The 22799-nt window shown below is 35.6% G+C and overlaps 1 protein-coding gene across 8 annotated transcripts in view; it reads right to left on the bottom strand.

Moving 5' to 3' along the window:
* The window catches only part of SHLD2 (shieldin complex subunit 2), a 102273-nt gene that overhangs the window by 57775 nt on the left and 21699 nt on the right, over window positions 1-22799 (bottom strand). The window lies entirely within an intron of this gene.

The raw sequence follows: 22799 nt of genomic DNA, 5'->3' as shown, positions 1-22799 counted from the left end.
GATGAGTATGTAAAAAATAAACCCCTGTTAACTTGACTTAATTTGTAACTTTTTAAAAAATATAATTAATTTGGAAAACAGTTCAAAAAAAGATAATATGAAAAATCATAAGAACACCTGAAAATCATATATCCAAAAATGTCTGGATACCATATTTCACAAAATCAAACAAAAATATTCTAGATTTAAAATTGGAGGGCCAAGTAAAAACAGAAAGAATACATTAGTTATCTCCTGAAAGAAACCCCAAAAATCTCAGAGCCCAAACCCAGAACTTCCAGGCCAAGTATTTTAAGTACTCTACCCAAGCCAATTCCCCATTTAAGAACCAAAGGGGCACAACCAATTGGCACCTACTTCTACAAAGGACAGAAGATTTGGGAATATATTTCAGAAACCAAACCTGGCAAAACTGAGCATAATTCTAAAGGGAAAAAGTGGATCTTGAATGAAATAGAAGGCTACCAAGCGTTCCTGGGAATAAAATTTTAAAATGCAAAGACAAGGATCAAGAGGAATACAAAAAAGTAAATACTTTCATCAATTGGAAGGAACCATAGAGTGATGAATGGTTTGCATTCTAACAGAGAAAAGAAATGTGTCCTCTCAGAAGTCTAATGTCTAAGGCAGTCATAGAGGAGGGCAAAAAGCCCGGTGAGGTGGGAAACATTATGTGTCAGTATTCTTAGGCTGAAATGCAGTGGATGTGTAAGGAAGTAAAGAAGGGGAAGGAAAAAGAATTTGCTATTTTATATAAGAGGTAAAGAGTATACAAATACAGAAAAGGAGTTGAAGAGAAGTGACAACTAATGAAAATCTTATCATCTGAAGTAGACAAAGGAAGGCTAAACACAGACACTGACCCAGACACACACACACATACACACACAGACACAGCTAGACACACACCTAGAGAGACAGACGCATTCACAGGCACACACACACACTTAGACACAGACATAAACACCTAAAGACACAGACAGACACAAAGACACAGAGACAGACACATATACATAGATTGACACAGACAGAATATTAATAGATGATGAAGAAATTATGGTGAGCAGTCACAGGTCAATAACTAGCCCAAGATTACCCAGCTAATAGTATTTGAAGGCTATATGTAATTGAACTCATATCTGTCTGATTTCAAGCAACAATACATTTTAAAAAAATTATATCCAACAATTAGGTTGGATTTTAACAGGAATGCAGAGTTCAACAAAGACAAACTATAAACTCTGTTGACCATGTAAATAATAAAAATAATTAAAAATCACATGAATATATATGCTGTTACAGGTTTTGTTATTTTTAAAATAGAATTCAACATTTGTTTCTCTTAAAAACAACAGGAAGTACAACATCAGATGAGGCATGAATACCAAAAGAGATTCAGGGTGGGAGGGGTGGAGGGGAAAAAAAATGACCTATATGTACAAAAAAAATATTCATAGCAGCTCTCTTCCCAAGGCAAAAAAAACTCTGGAAATTGAGGGTTGCCCATTAATTGAAGAAAGGTTCAATAAACTATGGTATGTGTTTGTATTATTGTTCTATGGAAAATAATGAGCAAGATGCTCTCAGAAAACAAAACAAAACAAAACACCTGGAAAGTCCTCCATGAACTCAAGCAAAATGTACTATAAAGAAAGTAATAGCAATGTTTTTGGACTGACCAATTTTAAACAACTTCACTATTCTCAGTAATACAATCAACCAAGACTACTCTGAAGGACTTATGATGAAAAATCTTATTCATACACAGAGAAGGAATTGATTATGTCTGAACATGGATTGAAGCATTCTTTCCCTTTAACTGTTGAATTTTTCTTGAGGGTTTTTATTTTCATTAGGGTGGGAGATCTATGCTTTCTTTCACAACTTGACTTTTATGGAAAGAAATGTTGTGCCTAACTTCACATGTGGTTTCTTAACTGTGGATAGGGATAAGAGAGAGAATCTAAATGCAAAAATTTTAAAAACAAATGTAAAAGAATTTTTTTTGTTTTGAATGTAACTGGGGAAAAATATTTTTTGAAAAATTGGCTTTCACAATCCTGTGTCGTTGTCCTTTTCCAAATTCAGGGGTTCTTATATCATGAAAATGGAAGAGGAATCAAACAAATATAAGATTTCAGCCATAGATTTAGCCATAGGTTTCCTTATAGGCTGACCAAGATTTTGTTGCTCAGGAGGGGGAAAAAAAGGATTAAAAAAAATTACATGTATGCTCAACTTTAATTGTTTGTTTCCTTGAAATATTGAAATAAAAGGTAACTAGTTCTTTACTGTTCACTAATTGTGTATTAAAGAGAAATCTCAATCAGCTAACTGTAAATTTTTGATTTACTATGTTTGCTCTTTTAATGCAAAGTCACAAATACATTTGTTCTCATATAAGGCAAAATGTTTCCATTGTGAAAATATGCTAATGTACTAAGCAATAAAAAATAACTCTGAAAAACAAAAACAGAAAACTTTGGAATAAACGGACACACATAACTACTATTTCTCTAAAATCAAGAGTAAACATATGTAATGGAGAAAACCCAGAGGCCTCTAAAATAGAATCAAGAATAAAGTAATATCCATTATCATCATTATTAGCTTATATAGTTTAATAATGCTAATATAGCAATATAAATAAGACATTAAGAAAAAGTAAAAGAGTAAACAAAATCTTTGAGTTTTTGTACATGAAATAATGTATAAATTAAATAATTTCACCTAAGTATATAACTGCATCTACATAAATCATCAACACTTCCGTATATTATCAACAAATTCTAACAGGGAAAAGAGAAAAATTCTACTCAAAATAACTAGAGTTTATAAAATATTTGAGAGTTATACTGTAATGCCAAAGGTCCCTTTTAATGGGGTGACCAGTTCCTCCATTTGTCCTATTTTGTATTCTGCCTTAAGGTTATGACCATCCCCTCTTAATGGTTGAGATAAAGGTGTTATAGACATTCCTTAATGTCATTACAATATCAGTAACCTCCATCTATGAGGCTATCCCCACCCTAGGTCTCTGCATTATGTTATTGTTCTTGTAATTCCATAAAAGGCTTGCTGTCCCGATACTCTGGGCTAGACTCTTTGAGATGATAGTCTCGTCTAGCCCTGGGATCCAGTGGTCCCAGTATTTCTCTCCATTTAATAAACTATTGAATTGGTCTCTAATCTCTGTCTTGCTCAGTTTCTTTTGACATTACAATATATCTTTTAAAATATAAACAGGAACTATGTGAATCCAATTATAAACCAGTATTGTAGAAATGACAGACCTAAATAGAGAAATGGTCATTGATCATGGATCGGCCATGACAATATAATTAAAATGTCAATACTACCTAATTAAATTTACTTATTCAGTGACATGCTAAGCAGACCACCAATGGATTATAGAGCTAGAAAAATAATATGGGGGAAAAATAGTATCTTGAAAAATCCGAAATATAACAGTAATCACACACAAAAAAGGCTCCCTAATGAGGGGGGAAAAAACAGAAGAGAGAATGTAACAAGTAAATGGGAAGAAATCTTGAATGTGAGAGCCAGAGAAAAAATGTAAACGGGTGGATTTTCAGAGAAGGCATATAAGGGAAAATCAAACAGTGGAAGTCTAGCTGGAGCAACAAAGAAAAGAAGCTGTCACAGATCACAAAGAATGAGTAGGGAGGGGACAGAAAATTCAGGGTATTTACTCAGAAGTCTCAGCTGTTGGTTGTTTTGTTTATTTTTAACTGTATCTTCACTTCTAACTTCTGAGGACCTTCCTGGGACAAAGGTGGTAGAAGCTTCTGCTTATGATTTTAAGTTTTTGAATTGTGATGGCCAAAGTCTCAGAGAAGCTCCAGGGCTTCCATGACTCAGCTCTATCCCAGGATCCTGCCAGAGTTCCTACATCTGGCAGCAATTCTGACTAAAGCTGAAGTTTGAAGGAGGTGATAGTTTACTGATGGATGGTTATAGGGCAGATGACTCTCAAATGGATGTCACAGCCCTCTTTTCAATACTTAATCATCCAGTATTTAGTAAATTCCCACTATGTGCGAAGTGCTAGGAATTCAAATACAAAAAGTAAGATTATATTGTCCATAGATTCCATAGAGCTGATTTTCAGAATTGCAGAAGTCAACAGAACAGTTGAAAAATGTCGATTTAAAGGCTGTTACTGATTTGATCTGAACCCTAGTTATGAATCACATTCTTTTCATTGTTCTTGGGAACAAGGTCTAGTAATTACATTTAGGCTTTATATTTTTGCTTAGTATTGAGGACTTTCACTGAAATATTTTGCAATTCATTTGTGCCAAATTTTGACACTAACTGTAGTAGCACATAGACCAGGGGTCCTCAAACTATGGCCTGCAGGCCAGATGCGGCAGCTGAGGATGATTATCCCCCTCACCCAGGGCTATGAAGTTTCTTTATTTAAAGGCCCACAATATATGAATGTTATGAAATACTATTGATCTGTAAGAAATGACCAGCAGGATGAATACAGAGAGGCCGGGAGAGACTTACATGAACTGATGCTAAGTGAAATGAGCAGAACCAGGAGATATACTTTAACAACGATACTGTATGAGGATGTATTCTGATGGAAGTGGATTTCTTTGACAAAGAGAAGATCTAACTCAGTTTCAATTGATCAATGATGGACAGAAGTAGCTACACCCAAAGAAAGAATACAGGGAAATGAATGTAAACTGCTTGCATTTTTGTTTTTCTTCCCAGATTATTTTTATCTTCTGAATCCAATTCTTCCTGTGCAACAAGAGAACTGTTTGGTTCTGCACACATATATTGTATCTAGGATATACTGTGACATATTTAACATGTATAGGACTGCTTGCCATCTGGGGGAGGGGGTGGAGGGAGGGAGGGAAAAAATCGGAACAGAAGTGAGTGCAAAAGATAATAGGGTAAAAAATTATCCTGGCATGGGTTCTGTCAATAAAAATTATAATTATTAAAAAAATAAAAATAAAGGCCCACAAAACAAAGTTTTTGTTTTTACTATAGTCCGGCCCTCCAACAGTCTGAGGGACAGTGAACTGGCCCCCTATTTAAAAAGTTTGAGGACCCCTGACATAGATTATAAATTATCCAACTAGTTAGTTCTTTTATTCCACAGTACACTTGCATTTTTTTTTTTTAAATAGCACCTCTATTCCATTCATAGTGAATAGAAGAAACTATGGGAAAATATGTCTTTATGGAAGCACTCTTCTATTAACTTAGACATGACTGATACATATAAATACATGTTTGTTCCTCGATTTCAGAATAATCAGAGAGAATTTTATTTAGTTGTTATACTAAATTACTGGTGACTAGGAATAACTAAGTTTTTTTGGGGGGGTGGGGGTGGGGGTGGGGGGAGGTAACTGGGATTAATTGACTTGCCCAGGGTCACACTGCTAGTAAGTGTCAAGTACTTGAGGCCACATTTGGACTAAAATTCTTCTGACTCCAGGACCCATGCTCTATCCACTGCATACCCAATCGCTCCTAAGTTTTTTAGAAACAGGATCTGACAGAATCCCTAACTTTAGCTGGTACTTTATTATCAAATCTGAATTAACTTGTCTATAAAAATAAGGTTTCTTAAAGAGGTTAGATACATTTGAACTAATAATATTAGTATTCATTCATTTATTAAGCAATGAATGGGTCTTAGAGAAAAAGTCCTTTATCCCAATATATAGGAAAGCCTTCAGCGTTGTCTTGTTTTGTTCAGCACAAGAGATTCACACTGTAAAGACACTTTGAATGCAATCAATGTGGGAACACCTTCAGCAGAAGCTCAGATACCTTCTACTCTAAAGAGTTCAGAAATAGAGAAAAACCTTATAATGAATACGGGAAATTTTTATTGAAGGTTATTCATTAATAAATATCAAAGAATTCAATCTAAAAAAGAAACTCTGTGAATTAAAATTTGAGAACATTTCCATAATGTGCCCCTTTCTATCCATCCACTCCATCAGAGTTCCCACCAGGGAGAAGTCCTTTGCATTGAACAATGAGAAAGTGTTCAGAGTTCACAGTGTTTAAACATGAGATTGTAAAACTAAGAGTGACTTTGTCAATATAATGAAGCAGCAGGGCATAAATGATCACTGAACCAAATCCAGGATACCTGGGTACTATAATATAATAACTTAATAACAACTTGCATTGATCCTTTTTGAGCAGGGAACGTCCGGATCTGTGATTTAACTGTTGCCTGGAGTGGCTAAGAGCAACAATTCCCTTAAAGGTACCTGGAACCCAGACACAACTTGCCCAGAGTCACATAGCCAGTATGTGTTTGAGGCAGAATGTGAACTTCTTGAGCCCAAAGTAAGCTCTCTATCCACTCCCCTATGCTGCCTTTCCTAGCATTAAGTGCTGCTAAGTGCTTTCAGAGCCATGACCTTGTCAGTTAGCAAAAAGATAATTATTCACATTTCATAGGTGAGGAAACTCAAGCTCTGAGAAGCTGTCACATAATTTTGCAGCTACTACGTTTATGAAGTGGGTTTACACAAAACGTTGCTGCCTCTTGGCTTCTTCATATGTACTGTTTGCATTAAGATCCTATGATGCTGAGGCAGCTAGGTGGTACAGTGGGATACAGCACCAGCCCTGAAGTCAGGAGGACCTGAGTTCAAATTTGACCTCACTTGATACATCCTGACTGTGTGACCCTGGGAAAGTCACTTAACCCAAACTGCCTCAGGTAAAAAAAGATCCTATGATGCTAAAAATCAGTGAATAAAATCCTACTTTTGCTTTCAAGGAACTGATTCCAGCCCTTTCCATGCTTTCTTACCCTGGGATATCCCTCCACCATGGGGAAGTTGGGGAGAGGCTTCCTCTAGTGCCTCTACTATGAAGGGGGAACCACGTGGGCCAATCTTCAAACCCCTCTTGCTTTTCCTCCTAACTTTCCAGACTTAAAACCATTTACCCACAGGGGGATTCTCTCCCTCTCCTACTTTTCAGCTCCTTTTTGGGTGCTTTTCCCCTTCTAGAATGTAAGCCATTTAAAGGTAAGAAAAGATAAGCCTGCCTTCTGCCTCCCCTGGTATGCCTAATATAGTCAGTGCCTGGCACAAAGTAGGGACTTACTGACTTTTTCATCATCAGGCCCTGAGAGTGCTGCATTTCAAATTACTTGATTTTGCAGTGTTGTTTGTATAAACTGTTTTGTTCTGCGCTCTTTGATTTTGTGTCAGCTAATACGGGGGTCGTCTTCTCAGCCAAGGAAGAATTTATACTATTGTTACTTAGCTATCAGGAAGCAATTTCTGAAATAATGGCATATTATGTGCAATAAAGAGTTTTGTTTTTTATCAATCACAATAGACATCTAGTCATTTAAATTAACTTGATTTTTTTGGAACAAAATCCATTTAGAAAGTTAGAAACATCTATTCTAAAGTGCACAAATGCTTAGTACAGCATTATTAGGCTAATACCTGGTTGGTACAAAGTTTATAGTCTTAATTGCTAACTTTACCCTTAGTCAAAGTGGGTCCTCCAGCATAATTACCCTCTACTGTGATATCTTTAATAAACAACTTTCATGTAATTGATTTTTCTGTTTTCAAGGTGATTAGAATTTTGAAGACTTTATTATTATTATTATTATTGCTTATTAGCAAGATTAAAGCATGCTGAGGAACATCTTCCATTTATCTGAATGGCATGAATTAAATCTATAGATTATTATAATGGAACGTAATTTGGGGATCATGATATATTAATCAGTGTTATCTCAAATATTTGGATCCTTAGAGTACATAAAGCAGGAATTTGCCTACAGCAAGTACTCAATATTTACTGGATGAATTTTACATATAAATAGTTTCTTAAACACTTATGCTTTATTTTTGCCATTTAGGATGAAAATAATAAAAACAGTAATCTGCTAATTGTTCTTTTAAAGTTATATAGAACAATCCAAGAATCTCATGTTAGGGCCTATGTCATCAAGGAGCTATCAAAACATGGAAACATGGTGGACACCAAGCACTTGGGATATGGCTGAAAAAAAGTGTGGCATATGAATTTAGTGCATTATTGTAGCGTAAGAAATTACATATGAGAGGAAACTCTGAGAAATATGGAAAGATATGAATTGATGCAGAAAAAATTAAGCAAAGCTATGTAAATATATACAACTACAAAAACAACATTTATACTGTTCAATCTTGGTCCCGGAAATCCAAAGATGAAATGATGAAATACTGCCTTCTCCCCTTCCCCACCTCTTCTCTTGTTATTTCTGTAGAGAAATGAGGAACTATACATATGGAATGTGGTATAATAAATGGTCAGTGTTTTGTTGGTTTGATTAAATTTTTTTTTTTTATTACAAGGTAGAGTTTCAATGGAAGGAAAGGGTAATAGTATGAACAAATTAGGAGACTAAGAGATAGTTTCTCTATCAGATTTTTGGAGGAAAAAAAGAATTCATACCAAAGAAGAATTAGACAACACTATGAATTACAAAGCTGATAATCTTTATTACATCCCCACCCCTTTCCCTAGACAGCAAGTGATCCAATACATGTTAAATGTATTAAAATATGTTAAATTCAATATATGTATATATATTTATACAGTTATTTTGCTTCATAAGAAAAATCAGATCAAGAAGGAAAATAAAAACTGAGAAGGAAAACAAAATGCAAGCAAACAACAGAAAAAGTAAAAATGCTATGTTATGGTCCACTCTCAGTTCCCACAATCCTCTCTCTGGGTGTAGATGGTTCTCTTCATCACAAAATTTTTGGAAATGATATGAATTATCTCCTCTTTCTAAAGAGCCACGTCCATCAGACTTGTATAATCTTGTTGCCATGTACAATGATCTGGTTCTGCTCATTTCACTTAGCATCAGTTCGTATAAGTCTCTCCAGGCCTCTCTGAACTCATCCTGCTGATTGTTTCTTATAGAACAATAATATTCCATAACATTCATATACAATAATTTATTCAGCTATTTTCCACCTGATGGGCATCCACTCAGTCTCCAGTTTCTTGCTACTACAAAAAGAATAGCCAGTGTTTCTGATACAGGCCTCATTTCTAAAATATATAAAGAATTGTATCAAATATATAATTTTTCTTAGATTTTTGCAACTTACTTTTCTGTACTCTATTTGATTTTAACACTAAACAGCTCCAGGGAATTGTGTATTCTAAAATAGTTCATCTGTTTTTAGCTTGTGGCTGTCAAGGAATCCTTACTGTAGCCACTTTTTAAATTTGCTGCCACTAAAACCCAAGTATCTCATCTTGTTAAATTTGTGTTTAAATATAAATAGTTTCTTAAACAATGGTGTAAGATATTTCCCATGAGTAAAGTGATGAGTTTTGTATAATTACAACATTTCTATTTTGGTTGCTCAGAGGAATTTTTTTCATACCTCTGTAAAACTAGAAGACCAAACAAGATGTACTCTAAGGTTACCTTTTAGACCTAAGGTTCTATAATTTTAGTTGTGTGATCACCTGATAGTGAAGGTCTGAATTAATAAGGTATTGCCATGAAATGCTAGCAAAATATGAACACAAAAACACAATTTTGACTATTCAACATTTCTTGTATACTGAAAGAAGGCATAAACCACATCTCAAATTTTCAGATGACAAAAACTAAGAAGAATGGATGACTAATATATTAAGATAACAGAACCTAGCCTATAGAAATGAGTGGCAAAAATCTAAAATAAAAAAAAAAAAGGATGAATGTCAAGAGCTATTCAAAATTCAACTTTGCAAGTACTGAAGGGAAATGTGTGACTAGATGGCAATTCTTGTGCAGAAACAAAACAATACGAACAAATGTAATTGAACAGGATACCAGGAAGCCAGAAAAGTTACTGGGATTTTAGAAGCAGAAGGTCCAGAAAAAGAGAGCAGATTAAGCTCTAGAATGGTTAGGTCAAATATGGAACACTGAGTTCACTGAAGGTCACCTAATTTTAGGGAGGCCCCTGACAAGTTAATGCATATCCAGAAGAGGGCAATCAGTATGGTAAAAAGAGTGGAAATCACAAAGTAAAATTATTAGCTTAAAAAGGTAGGATAGTTGGGGCCACTAGGTGCCACAGTGGATAGAGCACCAGTCCTGAAGTCAGGAGGAGCTGAGTTCAAATCTAACCTCAGACACTTAACAATTCCTAGCTGTGTGACCCTGGGCAAGTTACTTAACCCCAATTGCCTCAGGAAAAAAAAAAAAAGGTAGGGAAGCTTAACTTGGGGACAAAAGACTTAGTGGGGCCCATTATAATTGGATTCAAGATTTGAAAAGCTGTTCTTTGAGGGGTTAGACTTGTCCAGCTCAGCCCCAGGGGCAAAAAGTAGTAAAAAAATGGGCAAAGTTGAAGAGAGGTTTCAGATCACTGTAAGGAAAGACTTCCTAATAATTAGAACTGTTCAAATTAGAATACACTGTCTCAGGAAAGTAGTGAGGACCCCAGTACCAAGCAGAGGCTGGATGAGCACTTATCAGAGTTATGGGGAAAAGATGTCTGTTCATTTACAGGCTGAACTGTGAATCCTTTTAAACCTGAAATTTTAAGTATTTTATTACAGTTCATGAATAATAATAATAATACCAGCTAACTAACATCTGCATAATGCCACTACCTAGAAAGCTATGCTATGCCTGTGAAGTAGATGTTACTACCCATTTTGCAGATGAGAGAACTGAGGCAGAAAGCTTAAATGCCCAGAGTCCCACAGCTGGTTAAGTACTGGAGGCCACCTTTAAACTCAGGGCTTCCTGAGTGCAGCCCTAGTGTTCCATCTGCAAGGCCAGGAAGTACTCCCACTAGTATTCCTTTTATTATACTTAAATAGTATTTCAATCAATCTACAAACTTAGTTGTGCTTGTGGAAGGTAGAGATGGTGAAAATAAAAACAAAGGAAACAAGTTAATGGTACCTCATTTGTAAAATGAAGAGGTCCTTTTCAGGTTTAAATCTAGGATCTTTGAAAAAATGTTAACAGATCAACAATCTATCCAGTTGGGTTTACAGGAATTCAACTTCTTTGTCATGGATGTCTCAAGCAGAGTAGTGAAGTCTATGAACGCTTCCAGAAAAATATTTTAAAATAATTAAAGAAACTGCTAATTTTTGGTAAAAGATTAGTGAAAATAATTCCCCTCCCTTCCCCCCCCCCCCCCCCCCCCCCCCCCCCCACGGCAAGTCTCTCTGCAATCAACCCACAACTCCCTTGGGAAAGCCTAGGGACCCCAGGGTTAAGAATCCCTGACTTAAGGACAGTAACTCTAAGTCAGAATCTGTCATATGCTTTTGTAGAAAGATCTGCCAATAAAAAAAGGATAACGTGGAAAGGGTAAAAAGAGGCCATGTCAAATTCTGTAAACTACCAAAGATGTACAGGGTGAAAGGACACTGGGTGTGAACCAAAAAGTACAGTAAAGAAAACATATTTACAATCCTGATATTGCAAAATGGATGAAAAGGATAACTGACCTTGCTTTGTTTATTCTGGATAATTTAGGAAAAGATTTCCAGTATGCTTACATGTAATCATCAAATAAAGAGATTCCCCAAACCAGCACAAACCAGTGTTATCTTTTTTTTTTTTTTTTTTTTGCCAGAAGCATTTGGTCTGGAGCTACAGGAAGCCCTGATAGCCCACGACATCTTTTCCACCTAATATTGACTTTCTGCACTTATTTTGGAGATACGGGGAACTAACTAGAGTGGGGTGCTGGAGTCTTCCCTGTTCTCTCACTGAGAGGGATGCAATGCAAGGCTCATTGCTCCCTAATGAGACACATACAGAGCTGTATAAACGTCAATGTCCCAAGGTCTCAAGTTTGGCTCTTTACTGGGCCATCAAGGTCTGTCAGATCTGACCTCTGGCACCAGGCCCTCAAGGCCCTCCCCCAGCCATTACTTTCTTAAGTCTTTCCAATAAAACAGCAAGTCAAGCCCTGATTTGTACACAACACTTGCTCCTTTCAGAGGTATAAATGTTGATACTAAAAATTTAACAGCTGGCTCTGGAAGGTTTCAGCTGGTTCCAATCTACTCTGAGACACCTTCATTGGATTAATTTCCTATGACAGTTCTGATAAAGGTCACTTTCCTCCTCAAAACATTTTCCCACCCAGCATTCAAGAATCACCATCATGTCCTCTGAACTCACTCTCCTCAAGGACTCCAGTCAGTGTATGTAATTAGTGCCATTATCATTATTACCTCCAACAGCTACTGTATTTTGTTGTTTCTATCAAATAATTTAAGTTATTCCTTCCACCTGGAATTTCTCTCATTATCCACTCAACCCAAAGAAATTTTGTCAAAAATGATAATTCCATCTCAGGCAATTTACCATTTAGTGCCATACCAGCCAAAGGATTATTTTTAGAGTTAGCAAAAAGAATGAGATTCAGATAGAAGTCAAAAAAACCAAGTACTTCAAGAGAAATAATGGGGAAAGAAATGGGGATAAAGAGGGTCTAACAGTATAGTTCAAACTAGATTAGAATTAGTAATTATTAAAAGAACTTATTGGTACTAGTTTAAAAAATAGAGAGGCCAATTAGTGAGATTAGTTACACAATATATACTAGTATACCATTTGATAAATCTGAAAAGACCTCAATTACTGTGGCAAGGCATTATTTAGTCATTTCTCAGTTTTCTCTCCCCTCATTCACAGATGAAGCTGACACAAAAAGCTTAAGTGATTTGCCCAGGATCATATGGCTACTGAGTGTCGCTGGATTTGAATTCAAGTCTTCCTGGCTCCAGCCTTGGCGTTTTCTCCACTGGACCATCTAGTTGGCCTATGATAAAGGCTATTCAACAAAAATTATTGGAAAACCTGGAAAGAAGGCTACAGAATATAGATATACACCAACCCTTCATACTATGTACAAAGTGAGTTCCAAATGGATTATATGACTTAGCTAAAAAAGGCAATATTGTAAACAACATATAAGAACAATGAAGGAAATAATTCACAATTTGACTGGGGAAAGAGTTTATGACAGAACAAGGGAAAAGGAAATATTACAATGAAGGTGAAATGGGTAATAATTCTGATTACATAAAAATTTTAAAGTTTTATTTATATAAATTATAGCTAAAACGAAGAGCAAACCATTAATTTTGTTTCTCTGACACAGGTCTCATATCTAAATATACAGGAACCAATTTAAAATTTAAAAGTAACTTCCTCAAAAGATAAATGGTTACAGATATAAAATGGCAATTGTTGAGGGAAGAAATCCACAACATATGATCCTAAGAAAAAGAAATACTCTGAGCCATTCTCCAATTGATAAATAATCCAAAGATATGAACAGGCAATTTTCAGAAGAAATGAGAGCTATCAAAAGTCACATGAAAAAATGCTCTAAATCACTATGGATTAGAGAAATGCAAATGGATTAGAGAATGCAGTATCAGGAGCTAATATATAAATATATATATATATAAAATTTTTTTTGACAGTATTTCTTTGGATTGAGTGGATAATGAGAGAAATTCCAGGTGGAAGGAATAACTTAATATTAATAACTTAAAATTAATATACATATATAAATAAATTAGCTCCTGATAATGCATTCATTGAGAAATGCTAGAATAGTTATTCTTGTGGGCCTTATAACCTTATAGATTATCAGTTGTAAATTTCTTGTGGTGTGTACAATTGATTTATCATTGCATTTACTCCTCCCCTTCTATTCATCCCACAAAACCATGCATTGCACTGATAGAAAATTGGTATTTGTTGGATAAATGGACATGGCTATTCTTGTAATTGTGTCAGCAAAGTAATTTTTAATAACAACTAAGAAGTAAAGCTGACATCAAAACAGTACCATTTACTTAAAAAGAAAAAAACTAAACAACTTAAAATCTAGCATATTCAAATTAATAATATAAAGAAAATGCCATCTTCATATTTTAATTATCTTAATATCTTATTATCTTAGAGGGAGAAAAAGAATTTGGAATTCAAATTTTTGAAAAATCAATGTCAAAAATGAAATTATTTATGCTTTATACTTAAAGTAGTATTTGCTATCTCAACAAATAATTTTTCTAAAGGTGATATTAGTTATAAGTGATTTGTGGCCTTGAGGGGTTCATTTTCTTTGAGATCCCTGTCAAGGACTTCTAGACTTCTATGATTTCTACTTCAATCTTATCATCCACTCTCTTATCATTCTTCAAATCCTTTGTAAGCTGGCTTTGGACCTTATTTCCCAATTACAAGGGCTCCTTTCAAAATGATCAGTGATTTCATCTGTCAAACTCCATGATCTCTTCTTGATTGGCATCCCTGTATTCCCATCTCAGATGACACTCCTGACCGGGTTTTACGCCTTGATGTTCTCTTCTCCAGGTCGCAGGATACTTAGCTCCCTCAGGTTTTCCTTCTCCCTGGCTCTTCTCCTTGGGTCTCTTTTGCCGGTTCATCCTCCACAGCCTGTCTCCTAACTCTAGTGTCTTCAATGTTCTATCTTCCAGAGGTCTCTCAACTGATGACCACGGGCATCCCCCTCCGATTGTTTTGGCAGCTGTCTAGTGAATGGACTCAAGAGCCCAAAGGTTTGAGACAGGAAAACCAAGTAAGAGACGCTCCTCCCTTCTCGGCTGCCCTATTCTAATCCTTTCTGGTTGGTCTGCCCGCTTCCAATCTCCCCATCACAGAGCTGCTACAGAGTTTTCCCAAGGCCAGGTCTGACCTTTACACAATCAACTCCAACGGCTCGGCTTCCTTAAATACAAAATCGATCTCACATTTAAAGCCCTTTACAACCTGGTCCTAATCTACCTTTCCAGATATATTGCACATTGTTTCATGCTCTCCACAGCTCATTCTTCCATCTGTTCATCATACCTGACATCCTATCTTCTACAGCTTTCACTAGCTCACTCCCATATCTGAAGTGAATGAACTCTTTCTTCAGTTCCTCTGATTGAAGAATCTCTGACTTCCCTCAAAACTTGGCTCAAGTACCACCTTTTACACAAAGCTTCTCTAACTATTAGTGCCCTCCTCTTGTCAATGCCTTCTATTGATTCTGTATATATTTACTACACAAATATAAACACATTCCTCCAACTGAATATAAATTCAGAGAGTTTATGGATCTGCTTAATTTTCACTTTTGCATTTGTATTCTGTACTTAGCAGAGTACCTGGCTCAGCTTAATAAATGCTTTCTATAGTAGGCATAGACCCACACCTAACACCATATACCAAAATCACGTTGAAATGGGTTCATGATCTATACTAAAGAATTATATAAACAAGTTGAAGAACACAGAAAGTTTACCTCTCAGATTTGTGGAGGAAGGAATTTGTGACCAAAGAAGAATTAAAGATCACAATTGATCACAAAATAGGGAATTTTGATTATCAATAATATTAAGTTAAAAAAAAGTTTAATAAAAGTTTTTGTACAAATTTGTACAAATAAAACTAAAACTAATGCAGAAGGGAAGCAATAAACTGGGAAAACATTTTTACATCCAAAAAATCTGATAAAAGCCTCATTTCTAAAATATATATAGAGAATTGACTCAAATTTATAATACTTCAAGCCATTCTCCAATTGATAAATGGCCAAAGGATATGAACAATTTTCAGAATAAGAAATTGAAACTATTTCTAGTCAAGTGAAAAGGTGTTCCAAATCATTGCTGGTCAGAGAAATGCAAATTAAGACAACTATGAGATACTACTACACACCTGTCAGGCTGGTCATTATCATCTCCTGTCATTTTGGCCAATGTTGGAGGGGATATGGGAAAACTGGGACACTGATACATTTTTAGTGGAGTTCCAAATGAATCCACCCATTCTGGAGAGCAGTTTAGAACTCTGCTCAAAAAGTTATCAAACTGTGCATGTCCTTTGACCCAACAGTGTTTCTACTAGGATTATATTCCAAAGAGATCTTCAAGGAAGGAAAGGGACTCACATGAGCAAAAATGTTTGTGGCAGCCCTTTTTGTAAGTGGTAAGAAATTGGAAACTGAGTGGATGCCCATCAGTTGGAGAATGGCTGAATAAATTGTGGTATATGAATGTTATGGAATATTATTGTTCTGTAAGTAATGACTAGCAGGATGATTTCAGAGAGGCTTGGAGAGACTGGCTCTCTTCAACAATGAGATGATTCAAACCAGTGATGAAAAGAGCCATCCCAAAGAGAGAACCATGAGGACAGAATGTGAACACAACATAGCATTCTCACTCACTCTGTTATTTGCTTACATTTTGTTTTCTTTATCAGTTTTTCTTTTTCTTCAACCTTGATCTGATTTTTCTTGTGCAACAAGATAACTGTATAGATATGTATACATATATTGGCTCTAACATGTATTTTAACATATATTAACATATAATGGATTACCTGCTAGCTAGGGGAGGAGGTAGAGGGGAAGGAGGGGAAAATTTGGAACAGAAGATTTTACAAGGGTCAATGTTGGAAAACTTACCCATGCGTATGTTTTATAAATAAAAAGTTTTGATAAAACAAATAAGTAAATAATTGTTTTCTGAGTCGTTGAATTCAGTGACTTACCCAATGACACCTAGGTTACTTCCTATTTAGACAACATAAAGGACATACATAATCTTTAATAAAGTTGACCATGGGTTCTCAAAGATATCAAAAAAGGATGGCAAAAAAGTTGGAAAATTTGGTTCAGAAGGAAGGAATCAGAGTGGTCACAGACCTATAAACTGGAGAAAGATCTTATCTTAATATATTCAAGAATATTCTTCTTGGGTAAAAAAAAAATAGGACCAAAAAAAGGAGATAGTAGTGGTAGTGGTGGTGGTGTTTATGCCATGATAAGATGAACTTCATATTACTAAAGGAAAGAGGACAAAATTGGTTTTAGGTTTTATGTCCCACAATTTTTAACATAGATCATAGTAGTATATTTTTATTAAATAAAATTATATTGTCTAATTCAATCCTGACTTCTTGAAGAATATTCCCTGTATGCATCAATGGTATCACTTAAGTTTTCTACAAAAAATCCAAATATGAACCAAAGAATAGGATTTTGCATGACAGGTAACATCTCATAATATGCTTTAAGGAGTTTACTGATAATTTCTTGGTAATCACCTGTATTATGGTTTCTCCAAAATTTTCTAGTTACTCTAAAAATATTTTTTCACATTCAATGATCCTTTCAAATGTTCACTTTTTATCACTTCCCTTATATATGGTACCCACAAAAATCCTCTTTTAAATTTTAAAATTTTAGACTCATGAACTGCTGAAAAATCTATATTTAACATAAAGAAAACTGATACAATTTTTGTATGTCACCTGAACAAAATTTTAATTTAAGCCAAGTTTAATGTACAATTGTAGTAAGAAAACTTTTTCAACTTTTGTACAAACAAACCAATGCAGACAAGATTAGAAAGGAAACAATAAACTGGGAAAAAATTTTTACATCCAAGTGTTCTGATAAAAGCCTCATTTCTAAAATATATAGAGAATTAACTCGAATTTAGAAGAATTCAAGCCATTCTCCAATTAATAAATGGTCAAAGGATGAGGAATTTTCAGCTGAGGAAATTAAAGCCACTTAGAAATATAAGAAAAAAATACTCTAAATCATTATTGATCAGAGAAATGCAAATTAAGACAACTGTGAGATACCTTTATACTCTCTCAGATTGACTAAGATGACAGGAAAAGATAATGATGAATGTTGGACAGGATGTGGGAAAACTGAGACACAAATACATTGTTGGTGGAATTGTGAACTGATCAAATCATTCTGGAAAGCAATTGGAAAACTATGCCCAAATGGGTATCAAAATGTGCAGAGCCTTTGATCCAATAGTGTAAAGGCTGAAACTCTTGAGTCAATGCACTGAGGTCAGACAACCCAGCATTTAAGGCTAATTATCAATTGGACAATACTTTATGACCATGTGCTCGGAAAATGGCCCTTCCCACTATCCTGTGCTGGCTCGATAATTGGTATATACAGAGAATTGTAGGAGGGACTAGGGGTAGAGTAAAACAAGCCAGGGTCACTTCTGGGCAAGAGATGAAGAAGGAAGGTTGCAGAGATTCTGCTTCCATCCAATTCAATCCTACCTCTAAAGACAAAGAATAAAGGACTTTTGCTTTAAAAAAAAAAAAAAAAGCCACAGGTAATCCTAGAGAACTTCTAAATCTAGCTCTTTATACTATTAACTTCTTGATTTTTGATAAAGATGCACTGGCTCCAGCAGACAGTTTTTATAACCACCAGAAGGGCAGTGTCCAGTGCGAGCGGCTCCACTATCTTTAGATAATTGCCAGGTGATGTGGAGAGACCCAGAAAGTGGTGAATGGAAGAGAGCAGATAGATTAACTGCTTGAAGAAGAGGGTTCGCTTGTATCTCTACAGAAGAAGAAGGAATCAGATGGGGGCCAACGAGTTGTATTCACCTTGTCCATCACAGACCCTTGAAATGAAGGAGAAGACCCGAGAAACATTGGGTGGTTCTGTTGCTGACCATGCCCACCAATGAAAGAGCCTGGCAGTTATGGCATTTGACTCATGAACATCAAAAATTGTTGGACTTCAAAACCCTCAGGAATCATTGGATTTTCTGAGAAATGATAAGACTGTTGTAGGACTTCAAAATCTGCTGGAATCATTGGATTCTATAACACATAAAAAGACTGTTGCAGGACTTCTAAAACTTGTGGGGATCATTGGATTCCCTGACACATGAAGCAATGGACAATAGATTGGTTTTGGACTATCTTGGTTGCTGAAGGAGGCGTGTATGTGATTTTTATTTATATATCCTCCTTCTAGGACTTCTGGAAATCTTTTACAACACCATGTTGATTTATATTGGTTGTTATATCACTACTTGCATGTACAATTCATGTTTGTTACACCACATCAAGCCTGCACTAACTGTGAGGAGAGTCACTACTAATAGCCTTTTGCATTATTGCTATGTGCTTGTGTAATACCTCCCATGCTGATGGGTTTGTGCATACCTGTTTCTAATAAGACCCTTCAGCTCAGAAACCCGCTAGTAATCTCCACTTTCCTTTGGTGCTTTTCATCTCCCTTCCTGAAAAGTCAGGGAGGGTGTGATCATCTCCTTTTTAGTGCTTTCACCTCCCTTCCTGAGAAGTCAAGTGGGGATGATCACCTCCTTTTTGGTGTTTTCACCTCCTTTCCTGAGAAGTCAGGGACGGTGGGACCAACTGTATTCCAAAACAAAAGAAAGCAGAAGGTGTAAAAGGGCTGAAACTCTGAGTTGATGCACTAAGGTCAGACAACCCAGCACTTAAGGTTAATTACCAATTGGACAATAATCTATTAGTATATGCTTGGAAAATGGCCCTTCCCACTATCCTGTGCTGGCTCGATAATTGGTGTATACAGAGAGGACTAGGGGGTCACTTCTGTGCAGGAGATGAAGAGGAGAGGTCATGTAGATTCTGCTTCCATCCAATTCACTTCTACCTCTAAAGACAAAGAATAAAGATCAAGGATTTTTGCTTATCCTGACTCCAGCTGATTCTAAGGTATCCAGGGTGCTAACGTGGTCATCACACAATAGTGTCTCTATTGGGCCTGTATGCCAAAGAGAACATTTAAAAAAAAGGGAAAAGGACCCACATGTGCAAAAATGTTTGTGGCAGTCCTTTATATTGTGGCAAGGAGCTGGGAACTGAGTGTATGCCCATCAGTTGGAGAATGGCTGAATAAATTATGGTATATGAATGTTAGGGAATATTGTTCTGTAAAAAATAATCAGCAGGATGATTTCAGAAAGGCCTGGAGACACATGAACTAATGCTGAGTTCTATGAGAAGAACCAAGAGAGCATTGTAGGCAGCAATAGCAAGATTATACAATGATCAATTCTGATGGACCTGACTCTTTCCAACAATGAGATGATTCAGGCCAGTTCCAATGATCTTGTGATGGTGAGAGCCATTTACACCCAGAGAGAGGAGTGTGGGAATTGAGTGTTGGTCACAATATAGTATTTTCACCCTTTTTATTGTTGTTTGCTTGCATTTTGTTTTCTTTCTCATTTTTTTCTTTTTTCATCCAATTTTTCTTTTTTTTTTATTAAAGCTTTTTATTTTCAAAACATATGCATGGATAATTTTTCAACATTAACCCTTGCAAAACCTTGTGTTCCAATTCTTCCCCTTCTTCCCCTTTCCCTTAGATGACAAGTAATCCAATGTTAAACATGGTAGAAATATATGTTAAATCCAATATATGCATACAATACAATTATCTTGCAGCACAAGAAAAATCAAATCAAACAGGAAAAAAATGAAAAAGAAAATAAAATGCAAGCAAAAGACAGAAAGCATGACAATGCTATGTTATAGTGCATACTCAGCCCCCACAGGCCTCTGAGTGCAGATGGCTCTCTCCTTCACAAGTCTAGGGGATGGGGCAGAAGGAAAAGGAAAAAAATTTCAGAACATAAGGTTTTGCAAAGGCGAATGATGAAAATTAATTATGAATATGCTTAGAAAATAAGCAGCTTTAACCGCCCCCCCCAAAAAAAAAGAAAAAATTTTTTTTCAGGATAAATTGATTTAACATATATCTTCTCCTTCTACAAAACTCCTCCCAATTCCCCAATGGAATCAATTAATTCATTTGAAACCAGTGTTTTTTAATATGGTGGCTAACATCTCATTTACATATAAAACAAAAGAAAAATACTGACTTTCTGATTTTAATGCTTAATAGTTCCTATGAAATATTTCATGATGGTGATGATCAACTAAAAGATTTGATTCTTCTCAATGATCCATGTTCCAAAGCTATCCCAAGGCACTTTGGACTGAAAATTCCATCTATGTCCAGAAAAAGAACTATCAAAATTGAATATAAATCAACACATGCTATGGTTACTTCTTTTTTCTGTTTTTTTTTTCCCCTTCTCCTATGAGATTTTTTTCTTTTTATTCTAATTTATCTCTCCCAACATGAAGGAATATGTATTAAAAATAAACAAATAAGGAAAAAAATGAAATATTTTATGTTTTGAATATATTTTAGTATCTTCCTGCAGAACATTCAAGCTTTTAAATCCAGAAGCTTAACTTGAATTCTAGACAAGTTAACTCTGACAAACAAAATCATTGAGGTAAATAAGGATTTAAGGATGAAAAGGTTACATTTGAAATAAACTCTTTTCCCAGAGCTACCGCCTGGATATCTGAGCTCTATGACAACTTGAACCATTCAAGTTTGTCGTTTTCATCAAAATTCCAAGTTTTTGGAAGATTTAGCAGAGGTATTTCTTCACTATGTAAAACAGGTATATCTTATTACTGATAGAAAATTTGGATGGTAATATACTATGTTTAGATTTGCAAGTAATCTTTGATCTATTTAAACAAAAATAGCTATGGAATGCCTCCTGTTCCAGTCCAAATCACATAAATGGCATATAACAAAATTTATACATTCAGCCAGTAATCAATCTAACAGGTAAGCTGTGGGGAGCCGCACTAATCTACAGCACATAAGGCCAACCTTGAATAGGTTGAATCTCCTAATCACATTATACCAAAGACTCCTGAATAGGAATCTCCTAATCACATCCTAACTTTGAATAGGCAGATATCTAGGCATCCCTAATGGCATCATAGAGCTTCCTGCCACCTGAAACATCTGAGCAGCTCATCCTTGGGCGGGATACCAACCCTTTGTCTAGGACCCCAACCCTGTACTGTGTTTGAACAAACCCTGCCTTCTTTTCTACTGCTATACATATCTGTACTATTGCACCCATTAAAATGAGGCTTGATCAGATGGATTTGTCTTGCTTCCATTTTGCGCGTCCCCTCTCTCCTGCCCTTATCTCTTTTCTTCCAGGGTCCACACACTCTGCCTCGCGGGCCGAGGCAGTAAGCATCCCAATCCTTATCCTGATCTTCTACTTTACAACCAAAATGGAATTAATATGGTACTTCACACATCTGAGTAAATTTCATTTTTGAGTAATCTTGCATTCATGATGACTAATAAGAATATATATCAAGAATTTAACACCATACCAAAATCTATAAAATCAAGAGTATTGGAAAAAAAGAGAATTAGAGAAACAGTAATAATGTGAACCAGATGATGCCCAATATTCAACTGATAGAACACTCTACTATTTATTCCAGGTTTCATATTCAAAGTATGAATAAACATGTGCAACCATGTCCCAAAGCACATCACCCAGAATTTCATCTAACATGCAAGGAAAAGCCAACTAATGACTTCTTAATACTTTCCCACTTCTTGCCCCCTAAAATAAACCACATTTTGTACAGTCTGATATTATACAATTTATACCCAATTCACATTGCTTAATGATGATTTTAGAAATTCCCAAATGAATTTCAAAATTTGGCATCAAAATGTAAATCTAATAAAACACCCAAGAAATTTCCAGGGGTAGAACTGTGTTAAAAAGAAGAATCATAAGATATTCAACATGGCAAGCACAAATGAAGTAACAAAAACAATGAACCTTGTGGTGTTTTTCTTCTTTAAAATAATAAAATGGTTCTCTCTTAGAGTAGGTTTCTTGGGGAGGTTTTCTGGAGGCAGCCTTAGTTTCCTAGTTAAAAGTAATAATCACCCAAAAGCAGCCAGATTAAAGTTCAGATCTTTTATTGCAAAATAGCCCGGTTAGTTTTCCTTTTTCTTTTTTAAATTTTTTTTAAAATGGTCTCTTTTATTGATAAATTGAAACCTAAAACATGA

This window comes from Sarcophilus harrisii, chromosome 2 (genome assembly GCF_902635505.1).
Source record: "Sarcophilus harrisii chromosome 2, mSarHar1.11, whole genome shotgun sequence".
Taxonomy (NCBI): Eukaryota; Metazoa; Chordata; class Mammalia; order Dasyuromorphia; family Dasyuridae; genus Sarcophilus; species Sarcophilus harrisii.
The sequence above is the reverse complement of the archived record's forward strand: the minus strand, read 5'-3'. Positions and strand labels throughout refer to the sequence as shown.